Raw genomic sequence first — 7,206 nt, 5'->3', positions numbered from 1 at the left:
ATTCTTTGGAGGTGATCCGTTGGTTGCTCAATGCTCTTTACTGCATGAGTAAATTTCTTTTTCTTTATTTCTAAAGTCAGTCTTATTTTCTTCGTGAAGGTTTCCTGATGCAAATATATAGTGAAAGCAGTTTGAGAAAAGAAGCAAAATGTTCGAGCCAACCTATTTATATGGTGTGGAGAATATAAGGTTCTTGGCTTATTGATATCATCTGGTCATTTTTATAGGTGCCTGACTACATAATGAACTTTCTAGCTGTGTTGATGACAACAAGAAGAAAAGCTTCTTTGACCAGGTGTGTCTTGGGTTGTATCCTTGAAATATTTCACTGCCTATGTTGGATGGATGATGGATCTCATACTTGCAAGGGATATTTACTAACAAACTACTAAAAATATCTAACTACTTTATTGTGATAAGTTTTCATATGAAAGTCACATGCGAACTTGTCTGTTAGTATCTTTCTGTTTGAAGTCAATGGGATTTCATATGAACAAGTGCGTAAGAAAGTAAAGATTGTTCTTTTCTTGCTAAAGTTTTCATTGTGCAGGTTTGCTGACTTAATTCAAGCTATCCTGGTGGACTGACATCATACATCCAGAATGCCAAAAGGCTTTTGGTAGATTGCAAGGCAGGATAAAATCCATACGATGGTTCCACGCCTTCAGTAAGTCTTGCCATGCACCATCGTTTCATGAATTTGTTGGGTTGTTTGAAATGAGCCTTTTTGTGTTGTATGAGATCTAAAATTTCAATTCAGAACACCCATCTGATCATTTTTTCCTACTCTGAATTGTTGTGTACTGATATTAATTTAACTCATTTGCCTTATGTTATTATTCTGGCTGCCTTCAGTTTACATGACTGAAATAGCTCGGTGAACTTTCTTCCCACATCATGTCAGAATTCTATATGGAGTCATCTTGGCATAGTTATGTTCTTCGTAATAGTAATAAAGGCAAAAGAGAAATTTTCATGTCTCGGTACATTTTAATTCCAGGTACCACTACTATGCTGCAAATGATGGATTACATTATTATAAGCTTAGTTCTCTCAAAGCTTCATGCTTTAATAATGGATGCTGCCTTTTCAAAGTATAATAAAGATTTGGAATTATTTGGAATTCTTACACAAGGACATCACCAAAGCAAGTGTTCCTTATTTAAAGATTTCTTCAGCTCAAAATGTTGCTGTACTATTATGGCTTTTTGAACTGAAAAGTTTCCAGATCCCAAGTTTTCCTTGTTTAAAGATTTCTTCAGCTCAAATTGCTGTTGTACTACTATGCCTTTTTGAACTGAAAAGTTTCCAGATCGCAAGTTTTCCTTATGTAAAGATTTCTTTAGCTCAAAATGTTACTGTACTACTATGTCTTTTTGAACTGAACAGTTTCTAGATCGCTAAGGATTGTCCTCTTCTTTGTTTAGAGAACTCGGCATTCAGACCTCGCTGGCGCTGGGCTAGATGGGCTTGCTGGTATTTTATAGTCTGGTCAGAGCATCTCCAGTAGCTTGTCTATATGGATGTCTATACTCGTTTTCCATGACGTGAGCCCAAAACAGGCGTCCAACAGTTTGTCTATATGATCGTCCAAATATACACATCTTCTAAATCGGCCTTGACAATGTCCATGCCTGGACAATGTGAAGGCGTTGTCTAAACTCAGTTGCAGTCATGGTTTCTTCCTCTCCCTAGCGACGGCCCACCTGTCATGGTCCCTGTATATAGACATTCTGATGCAAAATTGGATGTGTATATGAGGGAATCTTTTTAGACCATTGTCTATATGAATATATAGACATCCAAATATACACATGCTATTGGAGATGCTCTGAGCAGATTTGTTATCTTCAAGTAAAGCTAAATGTGAGCCACACCAACTTCCTTTAGTTCTTGAGAATTTGTTGCCGTCCTTTGGATTAACAGTCTGCCACAGTGCTCATGGCTCTTGCATTCACTCAAGAATCAGGGCAAGTGTGGTGAGTGTCGTGCTTCTGGATATGTTGTTCTACACTTGACATTGCAGCGCTCATCTATTAGAATTTGCATTATTGCCACAAATGATTCCAGTAACTAGAATCCATGTTAGGGAACAGAAGCTGACAGGTACAAGCTAACTACCCTTGCCTAACTCGTTTGCCTGTCGTACTTGGCAAAAATCTGTACTTGGCAATCTACTAGTTTTTATTTGATGTTTGGTTCCGGAAATAGGACCTAGCTTCAGTTGCGTTAACTATCGATTTGTTTCAGGGACAATCTCTATTCTTAGCAAATTCCCATGTTAGAGAAAAATTGTAGTATAAATTAAGTGACATCATGAAACATTTTGAATCAAGATAACAAAGAAGAATTACAAGTTTGATAAAGCACGAGGGATCATTCATTCATTTACTTATGATCCCTTTAAGATGGCTGCCTCTTTGTTAATACAAGACTATTAGTATATATCAAACCCCTAAACTTGCTTTGGTTTTTGAATGTGATTTTTAACCAGCAACATGGACCTGTCACTCATCTGTAATGCATGTCTTCTTGCTAAAATAAGTTTAGTAATACTGCTATGCACATGCCATACCCACAGCGCCAAAAAGCAACAACAAGTATGGTAGCCTAATTAGTAGCGCACCTTACAGCCTTAGTTGCATCCTGATGCTTTACATCCTCTAGATGTTTTTCTGATTTTTTTTGCATCCTCTAGATGAACTCTTTTTATTGAACCTTCTACCATTGTTGGTAGCTGATGTTTAGAAGTCCAAGCAGCTGAACGTTTTACAGATTCATATATACCCCCTGTAACGAAGAAGTGGGTGTTTCCATGGATGGATCGGGTTTAATCTATGCATAGATATCACGCTTGAGGTCAGTTGTGTTTTCTCAGGTTTACGTAGGAATGACAACTGTTTTCAGAAGCAAAAAACTTGAATTGGGAATGGAACCCTTGATGGATTGATGTTTGCTGAAGAAAGTCCTTGCAGCAAAGAAGAACATGAAGCAGGTTTTCTATTTTTTACAAGTATTTCCTTTTGTTCCTAATTGTTGTCTCTTTCATATGGAAGCTCTGAAACAAAATGGGGTGGCCTAAAATTAAGGATTAATTCTTTTGATAACTGATTTGAGAAAACAGATACATGGAATATAAGTATAAGGTAGACTGTAGCATTGCTATCCTGTACATACAGTTCAACCAACTGCTCCGAGAGGAACCAAGGCGACGTGCAAGTTGGCACCTGTGAAGCTTTGTCGGAGCCATTCCTGCTCTTCCAGAGCCACAAGGAGAGCCTAAAAGTCAGGGTACCACTCACTTCTCCAAGAATTTGTATAATCATTAGAAGTTTAGAACCAGTCAAGCCAAAAATATGAAATGGAATGCATTTGCAGGCAAAAGCGTGTCCAGCTGTCGTACGAGAAGAAGTGTGCACGGCTGAGGAGCCAGGGCGCCAATGGTGCGGAGTCGTTCGCCATCAAGAGGACCAAAGCTGCCATCAGGGACCACCGGATCAAGCTCAACATCTCCCTCGCCTCCGTCAACGCCCTGTCCCAGAGGGTCGTCGCCGTCCACGATGAGCCCGCAGCTCACGGAGCTCATCCAAATGTACGTGTTTCTATTATAGTGTGCTCGATTGATATCCCAAAAACACTGCTGCCACACATGTTTGATTGATGTTTCTTGTTGCTGTCTTGTATGTATAGGCGGGCAAGGATGTGGCGACTCATCGGCGACGTGCACCAGGTGATGTAGCGCATAGCGGACGAGGTGAGCGTGCTCCTCTCGTTGTTGGCCACATGGTTGGAGGGAGGCATCAAGGGCTCGCTACTACCGGGGCGGACGTGCGCACAATTTATATTGATATATCTTATTTTGCCAAACAACAAGATATATGCTCCTGATGCTATTAACCTGACAGGGAATTTCAGTTTCTTTCACATGATACATCAATAAATATATAGAGATCCAGATGTGTTGCATTTCCGCTGGTTTTCTTTATTATAAATATTACTTTTTTTATAGCAACATTACATGTATACAAAACACACTACTTTAAATAGAATAGTAGAAGGGGTGCATCCTACCTGGCACCACCTTGCTTCCGCTCAAGCGGCGCGCCACGGGCGCGCCCCAACCACTAGTGCATGTAACGCGTCACTGCCTCACTGATCAGCGGCCACTACAGCTAGAGTGCTAGACTGATCAATTCATGCATGCCGTCCCTGGCCCAGCTGCATTAGTGTGTAGTACGAGCTAGGTTCAGAGCAGCGAGATTGCGTTTGGATCTTCGGTGTAAGCCGGCCTACATCAAACCCGTATGTATATGCAGCAAGCAGAAGCACGAGGCGAGGAATCAGTTGGGCTCAAGGACACACAACCTAGCTGCTTGCTCCATGTTAAACGGACTTTAGGCATGCAATCTTCATGCATGGCCATATGCATAATGAAATCGTGAACAGCTCATTTGTTGGGTCCTATAAATTGAGCCGGTGTCAATCCAGTGATAAGGTTCGTCCAAGTAGTCATATGGAACTCTCAAAAAAAAGTAGTCACATGGAAGATGACATGTTTTATATGTGTCGTCTGTGAGTTAGGATATTAGAGAACAACTGATATGTCACGCCAAATCCACTCATACAACCTTGAACGTACTACTCCACCATCGGGTTATTATTGTCATGGGTGTGTCTCTATCACCGCTAAGGCTGGCTAACGAGCCGGCAATTGCATACCTCATGGCATGCATACTAAAGTTACCATCGCCGATGAAGTATGATGTGTGGCAGTAGGAGAAATTATTATCGCCGAGCTTAGAAACTAACGGTGATAGCGCAGCGGTACCAAGCTCGATAACGCCAGACATGCCCATGGTACAGTTCTAGCCATGGGCAAACTCCCACAGCCAATTGCTCTTGACATCATAAACTTGGAATGTTGGAATATACAGATTCAAAAAAATGAAAAAGTCTTTAGGCAGGAACCCAAAGTATGAATTCTTGGAAGTTCCTTTTGAAACAAGAGCTCTCTTTGTTGGAACAGAGTAAGCAGAAGAACATGGGAGTGCTAAAAGATTGGATTGCTTCCAACCTTTAGAATAAGTCTAATCTAAAGTTCTTTATGATGATTCCAAAAACTGGCATTGGTTAGAAGAGTATGATGAGCGTGGTCTTGCCCATGATGTGGTAGTGCGAGGGAAGCTCTGACTAAGAGAGACTATGTACGCGTCCTTGGTGTGTAAGGTTAACTCCCTCATTTGTGAGAGAGTCTGACATAGTTCAAACTAAAATTAAAGTTTTGAACATGCCAAGCATCGAACGACGTACAAAAACGACCACAAATTCTAGGGTGTGGTTCATGGCATCATCACAAAACCTAATGCATAGTTTATGACGCCACCATGATCATGCCCTGGCAGCTCTAACCAGCTAGGCTTCTTGACCGTAGTTGCGAGCTCACACACTGCTCATCTTAAGCCGACGTACTTCAAAGACCTTGTTCGTGCATATGTGGAGGGCAGTAGTAGCACGAAGAGGGGAGTCAATGGAGCTCAAAGACATGTACACATCCTAATAAAACCCCCCATAGTTTTACGCGTAGAAATAAAAAGTTCCCCATTCTTCCTACTCACACCGACTCTCTCAATTGCTGCATAGTCCATACACAACCATTCAAGAAGAGAAACGGTGAACAAATATTTTCCCCAAATTCTAAGTACGATATGAACATTTTTCAAATATGTGATGGACATTTATCTAATATGTGATTATTCAAATACATACAAACATTTTTTATTGCGATTAATATTTTTCAAATACATAATTAATGTTTTTCAAATACGTGATAGGCATTTTTCAAATATGCGATGAACATTTTGAAATACAATGTAAATAATTTTTTTCAAATATGTACAAGTTGAACATTTTTTTCAATTCATATATTTTTTTAACAATTTTTAACTGATTTTCACTTTTTAATCTACAAAATAGAGAGTTCCAAGGAAAACTGGATCTCGGTCCGGCCCATTAGCTCCTGCATGTGGATGTTACCCCACCTATCCCACACCAAGCCCTAAAAAAACTATCCCACATCATACACGTGAAACTGAGATCTTGTTAAGAACTAGACGATATCCCACATGTTATCGTGGAATTAGACGTTTGGTTTCTAAATGTTGTATAGAGTATAAATTCAACCCTTAATATTAAATGTGTGAGAATTTTATGTAGAAACACAAACAAAAATATCCTAATATAAAAAGTTAGCACATATCGCAATTAAATATGTTGGGGTTTAGAATCCATTTACAATGCACTAATGCTTGTTGCATGGTAGATAGAGACTCCTGCCTAGGTTTGGCGAGTGTTAGTAGACCAAGATGGAGGCTCTAAAGGATCGTTTTCGGTAAGCTCTCGTCCTCTAGGGTTCCTCTCTCCCGCCCCCCGCCGCCTCCGGCCTTCCTAGGCCCCCGCCGCCGGCCGTCCCCGCCCCCATTCCCCCCTCTCCCCCTCCCGTATCCGCCCCCGTGCCGCCTTCCCGAGAAATGGCAGGGCTGCGCGAGCCCCTCCCCTCTTCGGCCGCCTTCCTTTGCTCTTCCCTCCCTGCCGCCACCAACGGTCGCCCCCGGCGCTTGGCCGAGTGGTGTTGGCGGTGGTGGGATGGCTTGTCCCCGCACGCGCGGCTCCCTGCCCGGGGCATGGGGGCGGTGGCGGTGCTCCTCGGCTCGGCGACGGCCCGGCGGCAGTGGCTGGCGGCGCGCAAGGTGGTGGCGTGGCTCCTTGGCGGCGAGACGACGTGGTGGCGTTGGTTGGCCGGCGGCGCGCCCCCGGCCCAGATCTAGGCCCTGCGGGCCCCATCTGGGTCCTAGTGGGTCGGCTCCCCGGCGTGGCTTCGTCGTCGTCTGTGTGGTGTGGAGGAGGAGCAGCTAGGATGGGGGGCGGCGATGCCGACGACGTGCCTGCTGCAGCGCGGTGGCAGGAGCTTTACGGGCGTGGAGGTCCCGGCCGGACCTGTGGGCCCACGCGCCTGGTATGCTCCTACTATTGTGTCCGGTCAGCTACCGTCGTTGACGGTGGAGGTCGTGCCCACCCGCGTGCCGACGGTGATGCAGCCCCTAGTCCCGGCTCCTATTCCCCATTGTCCAGGCCTCTCTTCATGGTGCCGTGGTGAGACGGCGTGGAGGCTTCATGACCGCGGTGGCGCAAGATGGTGGTCAGTTTGGT

General features: G+C 43.5%; 1 long non-coding RNA gene across 1 annotated transcript; it reads left to right on the top strand.

The window, feature by feature from the left end:
• The first annotated feature begins 226 nt into the window (after nt 1-226).
• LOC123147702 (uncharacterized) lies at nt 227-1,494 on the top strand. The gene is made up of 3 exons (XR_006473396.1): nt 227-295; nt 551-667; nt 1,428-1,494. It is a non-coding gene; the product is annotated as an uncharacterized lncRNA (long non-coding RNA).
• Nucleotides 1,495-7,206: the final 5,712 nt, after the last annotated feature.

Source organism: Triticum aestivum, chromosome 7A, assembly GCF_018294505.1.
Source record: "Triticum aestivum cultivar Chinese Spring chromosome 7A, IWGSC CS RefSeq v2.1, whole genome shotgun sequence".
Classification (NCBI taxonomy): Eukaryota; Viridiplantae; Streptophyta; class Magnoliopsida; order Poales; family Poaceae; genus Triticum; species Triticum aestivum.
Note: the sequence above shows the minus strand (reverse complement) of the source record. Positions and strands in the feature narration are given on the sequence as shown.